The 17,299-nt window shown below is 38.5% G+C and overlaps 1 protein-coding gene across 1 annotated transcript in view; it reads left to right on the top strand.

Moving 5' to 3' along the window:
- Nucleotides 1-17,299, top strand: part of DENND4C (DENN domain containing 4C) — a gene marked incomplete at its 3' end in the record, with an annotated part of 123,377 nt that overhangs the window by 11,968 nt on the left and 94,110 nt on the right. The gene's annotated exons all lie outside the window — the stretch shown is intronic.

Genomic DNA, 17,299 nt, shown 5'->3' with positions numbered 1-17,299 from the left:
TGGGCATAAATTTTCAAATCAGTTGGGTAAATACCTAGGCGCGTGATTGCTGAATCATACAGTAAGCTTATGTTTAGCTTTGTAAGAAACTGTCAAACTGTCTTTCAGAGTGGCTGTTCCATTTTGCATTCCCATCAGCAATGAATGAAAGGTTCTGTTCCACATCTTCATCAGCATTTGGTATTGTCATTTTAAGAAATTTTTTAGCCATTCTAGTAAGTCTGTATTGCCTTCTCATTATTTCAGTTTGCATTTCTCTAGTGACTAATGATGTTGAGCATTTTTTCATATACATGTTAGCCATATGTATATATTCTTTGGTGAAGTATATGTTCAGATCTTTTGCCCATTTCTTAATTGGGTTGTCTGTTTTCTTACTGTTTAGTTCTGTATGTTTTTGGTGTATTTTGGATACCAGCTCTTTATCAGATATGTTTTTTGCAAATATTTTATCACATTCTGTGGCTTGTCTTTTCATTCTCTTAACAGTGTCTTTAACAGAGCAGAAGTTTTTAGTAAAGTCTACCTTGTCAGTTTTTTTTCCGTGGATTGTGCTTTTGGTGTTGTATCTAAAAATTCATCGCCAAACCCAAGATCACATATAGATTTTTCTCTTGTATTTTCTTCTAGAAGTTTTATAGTATTGTATTTTACATTTAGGTATATGATTCATTTTGAATTATTTTTTGTAGAAAGTGTAAGGTCTCAGTCTCTTTTTTGCATATGGGCATCTAATTTTCCCACTACTACTTGTTGAGGCTATCTTTTCTCCATTGAATTGTCTTTGCTCCTTTGTCAAAAGTAAGTCATTCTTTTACTTTTAGTGCATTTGTGTCTTTATATTTAAAACGTGTTTCCTGTAGATGGCTTAGAATTGAGTCTTTCTTTTTTATAACCCAGTCTAATAGTTTCTGTCTTTATTTAGGAGTGGTTAGACCACTTGACAATTTGCTTTTGAAAATCAGCTTAATTGAGATATAATTTATACACCATAAAATTCACCCATTTAAAGGGTTCAATTCAGTGGTTCTTAGAATATTTACAGAGTTTTACAGCCATTGGCATAATCTAATTTAGAGCATTTTCATCATGCCAGAGGGAAGTCTTATGTCCATTCATAGTCACTATCCAATCCCCCTCTCTCCCACCCCAGCCCTAGGCAACCACTAATCTATTTTTTGTTTCTATAGATTTGCCTATTCTGGACATTTCATTTAAATGAAATCATATAGTATGTGATCTTTTGTGACTGGCTTCATTCATTTAGGATAATGTTTTTGAGGTTCACTCATGTTGTATGTATCAGTACTTCATTCCTTTTTAAAAAAATTGTGGCAAAACTCACATAATATAAAATTCACCATGTTAACAACTTGAAAATCTACCATTCAGTGGCATTTAGTACATTCTCAATGTTATGCAACTATCATCACTATCTAGTTCCAGAATGTTTTTATCACCCGAAAGGAAGTCTTTTTCCCCTTAATCAGTCATTCCCCATTCCCCTTCCCCCCTCCTTCCCCCTACTGACAGCCACTAGTTTGCTTGCTTTCTCTGTAGATTTGCCTATTCTGGATATTTACTGTAAATGGAATAGTACAATGTTTGACTTTTGTGTCTGGCTTCTTCCACTTAGCATAATGCTTTCTAGATTCATCCACGTCACAGCATGTATCAGTAGTACTTCATTCCTTGTTATGGCTGAATAATACTCCATTGCATGGAAATTCCACATCATGAGTTGATGGACATTTGGGTTGTTTCTACATTTTGGCTATTTTGAGTAGTGTTGCTATGAATATTGTATCCAAGTTTTTATATGGACAGTTTTTTTTTTCAGGTTTATTTGTATTTTTAAAAATTGAGGTATAGATGATGTACAATATAAGTTTCAGGTGTACAGTGCAGTGATTCACAATTTTTAAGTTATACTCCATTTATAGTTATAAAATACAGGCCGTGTTCCCTGTGCCGCACAGTATATCCTTGTAGCTTATTTATTTTATACATAGTAGCTTGTACCATTTGATCCCCAGCCCCTATCTTGCCCCTACCCCCTTCCCTCTCCCCAGTAGTAACCACTAGTTTGTTCTCTACCTCTGTGACTCTTTTTTTTTTTGTTATATTCACTAGTTTATTTTATTTTTTAGATTCCACATATAATGCCATACAGTATTTGTCTTTCTCTGTCTGACTTGTTTCACTAAGCATAATGCCCTCCTCCAGGTCTATCCACGTTGCTGCAAATGGCAAAATTTCATTCTTTTTTATGGCTGCGTAGTATTCCACTGTGTGTGTGCTCCCTGCCCCCACCACACACACCACATGTCTCCTTTATCTGTTCATCTGTTGATGGGCAATTAGGTCGCTTCCATATTTTGGCTATCATAAATAATGCTGCTGTGAACATTGGGATGCATGTATCTTTTTGAATTTGTGTTTTCTTTTTTTTTTTTTCAAATATATGCCCAGCATTGGAATTGCTGGGTCATATGGTAGTTGTATTTTAGTTTTTTGAGGAACCTCCGTAGTGTTTTCCACAGTGGTGGCACCAATTTACATTCCCACCAACAGTGTGTGAGGGTTGCCTTTTCTCCACACCCTTGCCAACATTTGTTATTTGTTATCTTTTTGATAATAGCCATTCTGACCAGTGTAAGGTGATATCTCATTGTGGTTTTGATTTGCATTTCCCTGAGGTGAGCAATGTTGAGCATCTTTTCAAGTACCATGGACATATATTTTCATTTGTCTTGGTAGACTGTTTAAATTTAGTGAAATTATTGGTATGGTTGGGTTTGTGTGTATTATTTTTCTATCTTTTTTTTTTTAATCACCGAAGAAAAGTCACTTTATTTGAGCTAAGAAAAGGGCACTTGACCACTTATGTTTACCAAAGAGAGTTAGTACGACTCCATCATGAACTTTGTTCTGCTAATGGGAGCCGGATAGGTATCACTGTTTGAGACAACTATGTTTTCTTAAGGTTTTTTATTTTTATACAGCAGGTTCTTATTAGTTATCAGTTTTATACACATCAGTGTATACATGTCAATCCCAATCGCCCAATTCATCACACCACCACCCCCACCCCCCTGCCGCTTTCTCCCCTTGGTGTCCATATGTTTGTTCTATATATCTGTGTCTCTGCTCTGAAAACTGATTCATCTGTACCATTTTTCTAGGTTCCACATATATGCGTTAATATACGCTATTTGTTTTTCTCTTTCTGACTTACTTCACTCTGTATGACAGTCTCTAGATCCATCCATGTCTCAACAAATGACCCAATTTCGTTCCTTTTTATGGCTGAGTAATATTCCCTTGTATATATGTACCACATCTTCTTTATCCATTCGTCTGTTGATGGGCATTTAGGTTGCTTCCATGACCTGGTCATTGTAAATAGTGCTGCAATGAACATTGGGGTGCATGTGTCTTTTTGAATTGTGGTTTTCTCTGAGTATGTGCCGAGTAGTGGGATTGCTGGATCATATGGTAATACTATTTTTAGTTTTTTAAGGAACCTCCATACTGTCCTCCATAGTGGCTGTATCAGTTCACATTCCCACCAACGATGCAAGAGGGTTCCCTTTTATCCACACCCTCTCCAGCATTTGTTGTTTGTAGATTTTCTGATGAAGCCCATTCTAACTGGTGTGAGGTGATACCTCATTGTAGTTTTGATTTGCATTTCTCTAATAATTAGTGATGTTGAGCAGCTTTTCATGTGCTTCTTGACCATCTGTATGTCTTCTTTAGATAAATGTCTGTTTAGATCTTCTGCCCATTTTTGGATTGGGTTTTTTGTTTTTTTAATATCGAGCTGCATGAGCTGTTTATATATTTTGGAGATTAATCCTTTGTCAGTTGTTTCATTTGCAAATGTTTTCTCCCATTCTGAGGGTTGCCTTTTATTCTTGCATCTAATTCTGACTTCCATCTCTTTTTCTGCCAGCTCACATACTTTGATACCATATTTTGACACTTCTTGGATTCTATCTAAACCACCAGGCCATTAGTCACACAACTCTTTCACTGTCCATCATGTGCCTCATACAGTAACTTCTTTCCTTACCCAATTACATTGATTCATTGAATAAAAATGTTAATGCCTGCTAATGTTCTGTACTATCTTGTGGGGTCAGGTTATCATCTCTCTTGTTTCTTCCTTCACTGTAATTAGGGCAAAACTTCAGCCCTGATAAAACACAATTCGTTGCAAACTCTGTGTTCCCTTGAACCCGAGGAGCTGAGTGTGATTGGAGAAAACAAACAACAGTGCTGACTGGTCTCACTTTAAATTTATGGCCACGAATATCCCTTGTGCCCTCAGTATTACCTAGTCATTTTGCTCTTCCACTTTCATTACTAAGAAGACTACTTAATCTCTTTTCTTTCCTTACTCTTTTCTCTCTCTATATATGCCAGGTCCTCCATCTGTGCTGCGTTCTCTTGTCTATTTAAGGATTTTGCCTCTGGTGTTATCCTTTCTCTGCCCTGCATCATCTTTCTTTCCTGCTGAATCATATTTGCAAGCATAAGAACATGCTGTAACATCTCAAACTCTGTCTTTCTCTGTCTGTCTGTCTGTCTGTCTCTCTCTCTCCCTCACACACACACACACCCCTTTCTTTCTCATGTAGAGAAAAATTTGTTGTAAAGACTCACTCATACTGTCTCTATTTTCTTACTTTGCATTTTCTCTCCAACTCGCTCCAGGCTGGCTCTTCTCCACCTTCACCAACTAAACCCATTCTAGTCAGTGTTCTCAGTCGTAAAGTTCTCTACCTCTCGTCAGCATTTGACACGATTGATCAGTCCCTAGTTTTGGGAAAACCTCACTTGGTTTTCTGGATGCCATATCATCCTGAATCTTGTCTGATTTATGACAGTTCCTTCTTAGTCTTGTTTTCTAGCTTCTCTTCCCTTGCCTCAAAAGTTGGAGTGGGGCTTCCCTGGTGGCGCAGTGGTTGAGAGTCCGCCTGCCAATGCAGGGGACATGGGTTTGTGCCCCGGTCCGGAAAGATCCCACATGCCGCGGAGTGGCTAGGCCCGAGAGCGTATTAAGCATCTTTCTTCATTTGCCTGTTGGCCATCTGAATGTCTTCATTTAAAAAAACGTCTTCAGGTCCTCTGCCCATTTTTTAATCAGGTTGTTTGTTTTATTGATGTTGAGTTGTGTGAGCTCTTTGTATATTTTAGATATTAACCCTTTACGGGATATATCATTTGCAAATATCTTTTCCCATTGAGTAGGTGGTCTTTTTGTTTTCTTGATAATTTCCTTTACTGTGCAAAAGCTCTTCATTTTGATGAGGTTCCAACTGTTTTTTTTTTTTTTCCCTTGCTTGAGGAGACATATCCAAAAAAATATTACTAAGACCATTTTCAAATAGTGTACTGCCTGTGTTTTCTTCCAGAAGTTTTATGATTTCAGGTTTTATATTTAAGTCTTTAATCCATTTTGAATTTATTTTTGTGCATGCTGTGAGAAAGTAGTTCAGTTTGTTTCTTTTCCATGTAGTTGTCTGGTTTTCCCAGCACCATTTATTAAAGAGGCTCTGGTTTCCCCATTGTATATTCTTGCCTCCTTTTTCATAGATTAATTACCCATAAGAATAGATTCATTTTTGGGCTCTTTATTGTATTTTGTTGATCTATGTATCTGTTTTTGTGCCTGTACCATACTGTTTTGATCACTGTAGCTTTGTAGTATAGTTTGCAATCAAGGAGCATGGTACCTCCAGCTTTGTCCTTCTTTCTTAAGATTGTTTTAGCCATTTGGGATCTTTTGTGTTTCCATACGAATTTTAGAATTATTTGTGATTGTTCTGTGGAAAGTGCCATTGGTATTTTGATAGAGACTGCATTGAATCTGTAGATTGCCTTGGATAGTACATTAGTTCTTCCAGTTCATGAGCACAGTATATCTTCCCATCTGTTTGTTTTGTCTTCAGGTCTTTCATCGGTGTCTTATAGTTTTTCAAGTACAGTTCTTTTACTTCCTTAGTTAGATTTATTCCTAGGTGTTTTATTCTTTTTTTTTTTTTTTTTTTGCGTTACACGGGCCTCTCACTGTTGTGGCCTCTCCCTCTGCGAAGCACGGGCTCCGGACACGCAGGCCCAGCAGCCATGGCTCACGGGCCCAGCCGCTCCGCGGCACGTGGGATCTTCCCGGACCGGGTCACGAACCCGCGTCCCCTGCATCGGCAGGTGGACTCCCAACCACTGCGCCACAAGGGAAGCCCCTATTCTTTTTTGATGTAATTGTAAATGTGTTCTTAATTGCTTTTTCTGATAGTTAGTTGCTAATATATAGAAATGCAACTAGTTTCTGTATATTCATTTTGTATCCTGCAACTTTGCCAAATTCATTGATGAGTTCTAGTAGTTTGGTTTTTTTTTTTGCGTTTTTAGGATTTTCTATGTATAATGTCGTGTCTTCTGCAAACAGTGACAGTTTTACTTTTTCCTTTCCAATTCAGAATTCTTTTCAATTTCTTCTCTTACTGCTGTGGCTAAGACTTCCAATACTATGTCGAATAAAAATGGTAAAAATGGGTATCCTTGTCTTTATTCCTGATCTTAGAGGAAATGATTTCAGCTTTTCACCATTGAGTATGATTTGTTAATGTGGTGTATTACATTAATTGATTTGTGTATCTTGAACCATCCTTGCATCCCTGGGATAAATCCCACTTGGTCATGATGTATGACCCTTTCAGTGTATCATTGAATTCGGTTTACTAATATTTTGTTGAGGATTTTTGCATCTGTGTTTATCAGTGATATTGTCCTGTGTGTGTGTGTGTGCGCGCACGCGCGCGCGCACACATGTTTGTGTGAAATCTTTGTCTGGTTTTGGTATCGGGGTGATGGTGGTGATGGTAGAATGAGTTTGGAAGTGGTTTGGAACAGTTTGAGAAGGATAGGTGTTAACTCTTCTCTCCGTGTTTGGTAGAATTTATGTGTGAAGCCATCTGGTCCTGAACTTTTGTTTGTTGGGAGTTTCTTTTTTTTTAAATTACTGATTCAGTTACTGGTAATTCATTACTGGTAATTGGTCTGTTATTTACTATTTCTTTCTGTTATATCTTTGGAGATTGTACATTTCTAGGAATTTGTCCATTTCTTCTAGGTTGTCCATTTTTTTGGCATATAATTGTTCATAGTTATCTCTTATGATCCTTTGTATTTCTGTGGTGTGGGTTGTAACTTCTCTTTCATTTTTGATGTTATTTGTTTGGTCCCTCTTTTTTTCTCATGATATGTCTGGCTAAATGTTTATCAATTTTGGTTATCTTTTCAAAGCATCAGCTTAGTTTCATGGATATTTTCTATTGCTTTTTTTTTTTTTTTTAGTCTCTCTTTTATTTCTGCTCTGACCTTTATGATTTCTTTCCTTATACTGACTTTGGGTTTGATTGCTCTTGTTTTCCTGGTTCCTTTAGCTATAAGTTTAGGTTATTTGAGATTTTTCTTGTTCTCTGAGGTAGACTTGTATTGCTGTAAACTTCCCTCTTAGAACTGCTTTTGCTATGTACCATAGATTTTGGATTGTTGTATTTTCATTTTCATTTGTCTCCAGGTATTCTTTGATTCCCTCTTTGATTTCTTCAGTGACCCATTGGTGTTTTAGTAGCATATTGTTTAGCCTCTACATATTTGTGTTTTTTGCAGTTTTTTTCCTTGTAGTTGATTATTAGTCTCATAGCATTGTGTTCAGAAGAGATGCTTGATATGATTTAGCCACTCTGTGTGTCTTTTTTTTTTTGGTTGGGGGGGCACCAACATTTTTATTAGAACAAGAACCTTCTTGTTCTCTTTTAACATTAAAATCATTATAAACTAAATTAATCTCTTTTTGACCCAGAGTTGTGATGGGAAGCATCAAGTTACAATATGCTTTTATGTTTCTCTGGTCCCTCTCAATCTCTGGCTGTCACTTGTCCTTTCTTGGCTATCCCTTAACAATGTATTCCAACCTCTGTTAATAGGGTCTAAAACTATAAACCTCATTGTTCTGAAGTTTAAAAGAATGCTAAGCACTAAGTTAGGCTCTCAGGAACAGACTCCAACATTTCCTCCACACCCTTTGACATAGCTCCTTCTCGTATGTCATGGGCTGAGGAACCAATGAACCTGTAAACCAAGAACATGGGTATAAAGTCCATAGGCCACATGAGGGCCTGGATGGTAAAGTGCATGGGCTTTGTGACCACCACTGCCACCTTCCAGTCTAAGGAGGGACTGACTGAGCATTTCTAAAACTCCTGAGCTCAAGGTTCCCTGTGGGTAACTCCCATGTACCTCCATCATGACTAGGGCTGGAGGAGGGACTTCTCAGTTACCCCCACCACACTTGGAACAGTATGAGGGATGCAGCAGAGGCTAATGACTGAGTGACGAGCCTCAGGGAGTTGATGGGGGACAATATCAAACCAGTCTCATAGTTGGTGCCGTTTGCTCTTGGGGAGGAGACGTTGGACCCAGGCAATGACAGCAGCTGGAAGGCAAAGGGCAGGCCTGGTTCTCAATAGCAGTAGTGATAAAGCTTGAAGGGGCCATCACAGGACATGACCAGGTACTGGGCCTGCTTCTCAGTCAGCTTCATTAGCTTCATATTCAGCTTGCCCAGGTGGGCTTCAGCCACTGCTTCATCCACCTTCTTGAGCAGGAAGTGGACCCCAACAGGGTACTTGTCTGGGGGGGTCCACAGCTCAATCTGTGCTAGCACCTGGTTCGTGAAGGAGTTGCTCATCACGAAACTTGGGTGGCCCATGGCACAGCCCAGGTTGAGCAGCTGGCCCTTGGCCAGCAGGATGATGCGGCACCCGTTCTTCAACAAGTAGCGATCCACCTGGGGATTGATGTTCACCTTCTCCACAACATTCTCGTTCAGCCACTCGACATCAGTCTCCACATCAAAGTGTCTGATGCAGTCTGTATCTTTTGATTGGAGCATTTAGGCCATTTACATTTAAAGCAATTATTGATAGGTGTGTACTTATTGCCGTGTTCTTTGTTTTCGTAGTTTTTTTGTTCCTTTCTTTTGCTTTCTTCCCTTGTGATTTGATGATTATGTTTAATAGTATGTTTGGGTTTCTCTTTTTGTGTATATATCCATTATAGATTTTTGGTTTTTGATTACTGTGAAATTTATATGTAGCAATCTGTGTTTATGTGTGTATTTATGTATATGTGTGTGTATATGAATGATTATTTTAAGTTGCTGATCTCTTAATTTCAAATGCATTTTAACAGTTTTGCATTTTTTTTCAACTCCCTCCTGACATTTCCTGTTTTTGACATCATATTTAACATCTTCTTGTTTTCTGTATCACTTAAGTACTTGTGGATGTAGATGATTTTACTACATTTGTCTTTTAACCTTCCTACTAGCTTTTTTTTTTTTTTTTTTGCGGTACACGGGCCTCTCACTGTTGTGGCCTCTCCCGTTGCAGAGCACAGGCTCCAGACGCGCAGGCTCAGCGGCCATGGCTCACAGGCCCAGCCTCTCCGTGGCATGTGAGATCTTCCCAGACCGGGGCACGAACTCGTGTCCCCTACATTGGCAGGCGGACTCTCAACCACTGTGCCACCAGGGAAGCCCCCTACTAGCTTTATAAGTGATTGATTTACTACCTTTATTTTATTTTATTTTATTTTTTATTTTTTATTTTTTTTTACTACCTTTATTTTATGTTTGTCTTTATCAGTGAGATTTTTCCTTTTGTAATATTTATTTTTCTAGTTGTGGCCTTTTATTTCCCACTTTAGAGAAGTCCATTTAACATTTCTTCTAAAGATGCTGGGTCCTGAGCCCTCTGGTGGATGTAGCTGGGTCCTGAGGTGGGTGGGGTAGGTGTCTTAAGACAGCTGGCCTGAAGGTTGGTAGGGCTATGTACCTGCCTGGGTAGCTGCGTGGCCTGAGGTATCCCAGTACTGGTGCTCACAGGCTGGTGAGCTGGACCAGGTCCCAGTGCTAATAAGTTAGAGGGAGGGGAATTCCCTGATGGTCCAGTGGTTAGAATGTTGTGCTTCCAGTGCAGGTGGCGTGGGTTCAATCCCTGGTCAGGGAACTAAGATCCCACATACCATACAGCGTGGCCAGAAAGAAAAAAAGAGTTCACTTAAAGTGAAAAAAAAACCCAACTATTAATAAAAAAAAAATAAGTTAGAGGGAGGATTCCAAAATGACAGTTGCCAGCCCCAGTGTCCTCATGGTAGAATGAGCTCCCACAAATTTTTGCCACCAGCGTCCGTGTCCTCAGGGTAAGCTCCAGTTGCCTCCTGCCTCTCCAGAGGCTCTCTAAGATCAGCAGGTGGGTCCAACCCAGGCTCCTTTCAAATTACTGCTTAGTTCCTGGTTCTTGGAATGTGTGAGATTTTGAGCACGCCCTTTAAGAGTGGAGTCTTTATTTCCTACAGTCCTCTGGATAAGCCCCCATTGGCCCTCATAGCCAAACATCACGGGGGCTCATCTTTCTGGTTGCAGAATCACTGGGCTGGGGAGCCCAATTTGGGGCTCCTTGGGGAGGACCTCTGCAGTTGTAATTATCCTCTGGCTTGTGGGTTGCCCACCTGGAGATGTGGTTCTTTACCATATCGTGTCTCCACCTATCATCACAATCAATTTTAGAACATTTTTATTCCCTCAAAAAGAGACCCCATACCCATTAGCAGTCATTCTCCATTTCCCCCAACACCCAGGCCTAGCAGCCAACAAGTTTCTCTTTCTATATAGATTTCCCTATTCTGCACATTTCATATAAATGGAACCATACTATATGTGGTGTTTTGTGACTGACTTCTTCCACTTAGCATAATGTTTTCACGGTTCATCCATGTTGTGGCATGTATCAGTATTTAATTTCTTTTTATTGCTGAATGATAGTCCATTGTATAGATGTACTACATTTTATTTATCCCTTTATCAGTTGATGGACATTTGGGCTATTACCATTTCTTTTCTGTTATCAATAATGTTGACACATGTGTATTTAAACATTTTTATTTTTGAATTATTTTAGGTTTACAGAAAGGTTGAAAAAATAGTACAGAGATTTCCTATATTTTTCTATGGCTAACATTTTATATTACCATAGTACATTTGTCAAAACTAAGACATCAACATTGTTACATTGTTGTCAACTAAAATCCAAATTTTAATTTCACTAATTTTTACATTAATAAAAATTTTTCTATTCTGTGATCCAGTTCAAGGTACCACATTGCCTTCAGTGCATATATATTTTAAAATCATGAGTTCATACTGATACCTCTAATTCCATTCTAAAACAGAGATTCTTACTTGTCTTCTCCCGTCCCTTATTTGTATCTCCCTTTTCTCATAGCAAGAGCTCTGGCCTCCTACAGTTATACAATCATAGAGTACATATATTGATAGAATAATTTCAGAATTGCTACAAATATACCAGTATAAAAGAAAAAAGCCTTTTAAGTAAAGGTTAAGATTTATTTTCAGTTCTTCACTTAGGTCTTTTTTCATTCCCTTCTATGTGATTACATTATCAATTTTATATACAGTTGTTCATTGGCTCACATATCTTTCATGGTGAAGTTAGGTATTTAACCAGGTCAGTATATATATATATTTTTTAATTAATTAATTTATTTTTGGCTGCATTGGGTCTTCGTTGTTGCACACAGGCTTTTCTCTAGTTGTGGTGAGCAGGGGCTGCTCTTCATTGCGGTGCACGGGCTTCTCATTATGGTGGCTTCTCTTGTTGCAGAGCACAGGCTCTAGGTGCGTGGGCTTCAGTAGTTGTGGCTTGCGGGCTCTAGAGCGCAGGCTCAGTAGTTGTGGCTCACGGGTTTAGTTGCTCCGCAGCATGTGGGATCTTCCCGGACCAGGGCTCGAACCCATGTCCCCTGGATTGGCAGGTGGATTCTTAACCACTGTGCCACCAGGGAAGTCCCTAACCAGGTCAGTATTTTTTAAATGAAATTTAGAAATTGTTCTTTTCTCGATATTTAATCTTTAGAGTGAATATAGCCTGCTTATGTGTTTTGTTTGAACTTACTAGTGTTCAAGGATTTTGAATTAGTTGCTGATATTTTAAAACTTGGAGATTTACATTAAAAATCCAGATTATTCCAATGCTCGAGCCTGTACAGTCAGGGTAAAGTTGGAAAGGAACTAACTGGGCTCTCTAAGGCCCTGGCAGTCACACTTGGCACGAGAGGTAGATGACACATGTTTAGGTCACAAGAGTTCTACCCTGGAATGTTGGGGAAAAAAAGTCCGGATTATTTTGGCTTCCCTTGAAAAGACAAAAAGGAAATTCTGGTTTTGCCCAGTCTGTTTGGCAACAGTTGGATGGATCTGACCAGTAGTGGCTGCCTGTGGTCTCTAGTTCCCACAACTCTTATATCCTGTATGACCCTTTTAAAGCATTTGTGTTTTCAGCCTTTCTTTACAGCCCTCCTTCTTTACAAAACTTTCAGTTGCAGGTGCAACAGTAGAGAATTACACTGCTTTGTGTTCTTAAAAAGAAACTGATTTTATCTGAAATGACTTGCTTTTTCAATTTTGTAGCTCCATGATCCAGTCAGAATAACTGATGTTGATAATGCTTTCTAAATGGAACCACTAAGGTGCTATTTTAAATTGCTTTAATGTAGCAAATAACTTTGATAATACTCTAGTTTCTTTGTGGTTTAAACAGTGTTCATTTTTCATTCTGTATGGCTTGGAACACCAAGGAACACACAGTTTTGAACCTTTAAAAAACTTTCTGTTACAATGAGAGGAATTTTGTAAACTACATTTAGCCTTGTAAATTGAAGTTAATAATATTTTGTTGATATTAACAGTATTTATTTATTAAAATGTATGCCATTCTAAACAGTAAGGTGAAATGAAATTGATTCTGAAAGGTTATCTTGGCTATAGTTGGAAAATGAAGTCTAATGATATTTAACTACATATCTAAGTGTTTAATAAATATTTTAATATTTTAAAAAAGTTTTGTTAATACAGACTCGTTTTTACCAGAGATAAAGAAGGTCGTTTCATAATGATAAAAAGGTCAGTTCATCGAAAGGAGGTAGTAATTCTAAGTAGTTATGCCCTTAATAACAGAGCTTCAAAGTACATGAAGCAAAAACTGATAGAACTGAAAAGAGACATCAACAGATCTATAATTATAGTCAGAACTATAGTTTCAATACCACTCTGTTAATAATTGATTGAACAAGTGAACAAAATCTGCAAGGATTTATAGACTTGAACAACACTAATAACCTTCTTGACCTCTGTCCAACAACAAAACACACATTCTGCTAAAGTGCACATTGTATAATTATCAAATAGACTATATTCTTAGCCATAAAACTAATCTCAATAAACATAAAAGACTTCAAGTCATACACAGTATATCCTCTGAGCACAGTGTAATTAAGTTAGAAGTCAGTAACCGAAAGATTCTTGGAAAATTTCCAAGTACAAAATTTGGAAACTGAAAAACATACTTTAAGTAGCCCATTGGGGGCTTCCCTGGTGGCGCAGTGGTTGAGAGTCCACCTGCCGATGCAGGGGACACGGGTTTGTGCCCCGGTCTGGGAAGATCCCACATGCCGCAGAGCGGCTGGGCCCGTGAGCCATGGCCGCTGAGCCTGCGCGTCTGGAGCCTGTGCTCCACAATGGGAGAGGCCACGACAGTGAGAGGCCCACGTACCGCAAAAAAAAAAAAAAAAAAAAAAAAGAAAAAAGAAAAAAAAAAATAGCCCATTGGTCAAATTAAAAAAGAGAAATTTAAAAATATTTTGAACTGAATAAGAAGAAAACATACCTGAATCTGTGGGATGCCACTAAAACATTGTTTGGGGGGGGGGTGCATTTTAGCTCTAAATACCTACATTAGGAAAGAAGAAAGATCTCAAATCAATGGCCTCCACTTCCACCGCAGGAAACTAGAAGAAGGAGAGCAAATTAAAGTCTACATAGGGACTTCCCTGGTGGTCCAGTGTTTAAGACTGCGGGCTTCCAATGCAGGGGGCCTGGGTTGCATCCCTGGTCAGGGAATTAGATCCTGCATGCTGCAACTAAGAGCCTGCATGCCGCAACGAAAATCCCGCATGTGGCAACAAAGATCCCGTGTGCACACAACTAAGACCCAGCACAGGCAAATAAATAAATAAATATTAAAAAAAATAAAGTCTACATAAACAGAGGAAAGGAGGTAATAAAGTTCAAAGTAGAAATCAATGAAATAGAAAAGCAATAGAAAAAAACCAGTGAAACTGAAAGCTGGTTCTTAGAGAAGATCAATAAAATTCACAGTTTTCTAGCCAGACTGATCAGGATAAAAAGAGAGAAGACACAGACTTACTGATATCAAGAATGAGAGATGTGACATCACTACATAATCTACAGATACTAAAAGGATAATAAGGGAATATTATGAAGAATTTTATACAGTAAATTACACAACTTAGATGAAATGGACAAATTCCTTGCCATAGACTCAATGTGTATGCCCTCCCCCAATTCTTATGTTAAAACGTTATCCCCAGTGTGATGGTATTTGGAAGTAGGACTTTGGGAGGTGCTTTGGTCATGTGGGTGAAACCCTCATGAATGGTATTAGTGTCTTTCTAAAAGAGACTCCAGGAAGACCCCTTGTTCCTCTCCACCCTGTGAAGTTACAGTGAAAAGACAGCCCTCTATGAACTAGGAAGCCAGCCATCACTAGACACTGAATCTGCCAGTGCCTTGATCTTGGACTTGCCAGCCTCAAGAAATAAATTTTTTGTTGTTTATAAGTCACCCAACCTATGGTATAGCAGCCTGAATGGACTAAGACGTTCACAAACTATGAAAGTTTACTCAAGAAGAAATACGTAATCTGAATTGCCCTATGTGTTAAAGGAAATGAATTTATAGTTTAAAACCTACCCTCAAAGAAAACTCTAGACCCAGATAATTTCACAGGTGAATTCTATCAAACATTTAAGGAAGGAATAATAACTATTCTGTACAAAATCTTCCTGAAAATGGAAGGGGGGGAAAGTCTTCCCGACTCATTCTGTGAGACTGACATTACCTTGATGTGAAAACCAGATAAAGACATTACAAGAGGAAAAAAACCAAAAAACAAAACTATAGACCAGTATCCCTCATTAACATATATAAAATTTCAAACAAAATTTTAGTGAACAGAATCCAGGAATGTATGAAAAGGATAATGTATGCGTGGAAAATAAGCACATGAAAAGGTGGTCAACATTACTAGTTATTAGAAAGATACAAATTAAAACTATAGCTAAGTATCACTGTAGACATAGTAGAATCTAGTTTAAATTAAAACGACTGACCTCACAGAGTGTTGGAGAGGATGTGGAACTGCGGCACTCTCATATACTGATGATAGGAATGTAAAACGGTATACTCACTCTAGAAAACTATTTGGCACTTTTTTATATACTTTTTTTTTTTTTTTTTTTGTGCTATGCGGGCCTCTCACTGTTGTGACCTCTCCCGTTGCGGAGCACAGGCTCTGGACGCGCAGGCTCAGCGGCCATGGCTCACGGGCCCAGCCGCTCCGCGGCATGTGGGATCTTCCCAGACTGGGGCACGAACCCGTGTCCCCTGCATCGGCAGGCAGACTCTCAACCACTGTGCCACCAGGGAAACCCCTTGGCACTTTTTTAGAGTTGCATATGCCTACCAGGTGATCTAGCCATTCCATCTTAGAATTTGCCTAAGGTAAATGAAAGCATACGTGCACACGGCTTGTACATGGGTATTCATGATAGCTTTATAATAGCCCCAAACTGAAAATAACCTATATGTTTATTAACATGGGTGAATGGATAAACATTTTGTAGTATATTCAACAGTGGAATATTACTCAGCAATAAAAATGAATGAACTTGATATAAACAGTACAATGGATGAATCTCAGAATAATTACAATGAGTGAAAGGAGCCAGACAAAAAAGAATATATTGTATGATGTCGTTTATATCAATTCTAGAAACTAATCTATAGTGACAGAAAGCAGGTCACTCCTTGCCTGGGAAGGGAGGGATGATGAAGGGGTACAAGAATATTTTGGATGTTGATGGATGTGTTCACTATCTTGATTGTGATATGGTTTCACAGGTGTATGCATTTGTGAAAACTTAGCAAACTGTACACTTTAAAATATGTGCATTTTATTGTATGTAAATTATACCTCAGTAAAGTTATTTAAAAAGCACATAAAATCCATAGAAATATTTAAAATTCCAGGGACTTTCCTGGTGGTCCAGTGAGTAAGACGCTGTGTTCCCAATGCAGGGGGCCCGGGTTCTATCTCTGGTCAGGGAACTAGATCCTGCGTGCATGCTGCAACTAAGCACCCGCATGCTGCAACTAAAGATCCCGCATGCTGCAACTAAGACCTGGTGCAGCCTAAATTACTAAATAAATAAATAAATATTTAAAGAAAATAAAATTTCAAAAGCTTAATTTTATTTTTAGAGGTATTGAGTTTAAAGATAATAGAAATCTTGGGCTTCCCTGGTGGCGCAGTGGTTGAGAGTCCGCCTGCCGATGCAGGGGACATGGGTTCGTGTCCCGGTCCGGGAGGATCCCACATGCCGCGGAGCGGCTGGGCCCGTGAGCCATGGCCGCTGAGCCTGCACGTCTGGAGCCTGTGCTCCGCAACGGGAGAGGCCACAACAGTGAGAGGCCCACGTACAGCAAAAAAAAAAAAAAAAAAAAAAGATAATAGAAATCTTGACTCAGTGTTCATATTCTCTAGGTTTCTACCATGTATTACCTAAGTCTCTTAATATGTATTTTGTATAACTTTGTCTTCTTTGGTTATGGTTTTTTATGCTCTGTCTGGTATCTATATATGAAATAGTTAATGACCCCTAAACTTACTGAGTTTACACAGTGTTTACATAAAGTTTTTTAACTATAGGGACAGACTCCTGATTGGATTAAGAGACTGGTTTAATTATGCTTATTACTAGTACCTTTATCTTTTCTGTTAAACTTTGAATAATTCACGATGAACTCATTTCGTTTGTTTAAATGTGAAGTTCGCTCGCTCTAGGAATTCTGTAACTCAGAAGAGAATGACTTTTAAAAAATAGTATGAATTTTGTTCATTATGTGCATTTTGCTGAAAGGAAAGCACTGTAGCCCACTTCTGATAGTTTGATTATCCTTAACAGGGCCTTAGGCATATAATAGGATCATAGTTGCATTACAAATGAATTGATGCAGTAAACTTGTACTTCATACTAGGTAAAAGCTGACAAGATGATATCAAAA

Source organism: Hyperoodon ampullatus (assembly GCF_949752795.1).
Source record: "Hyperoodon ampullatus genome assembly, chromosome: 6".
Taxonomy (NCBI): domain Eukaryota; kingdom Metazoa; phylum Chordata; class Mammalia; order Artiodactyla; family Ziphiidae; genus Hyperoodon; species Hyperoodon ampullatus.
This window is presented reverse-complemented; position numbering and strand designations above follow the sequence as displayed.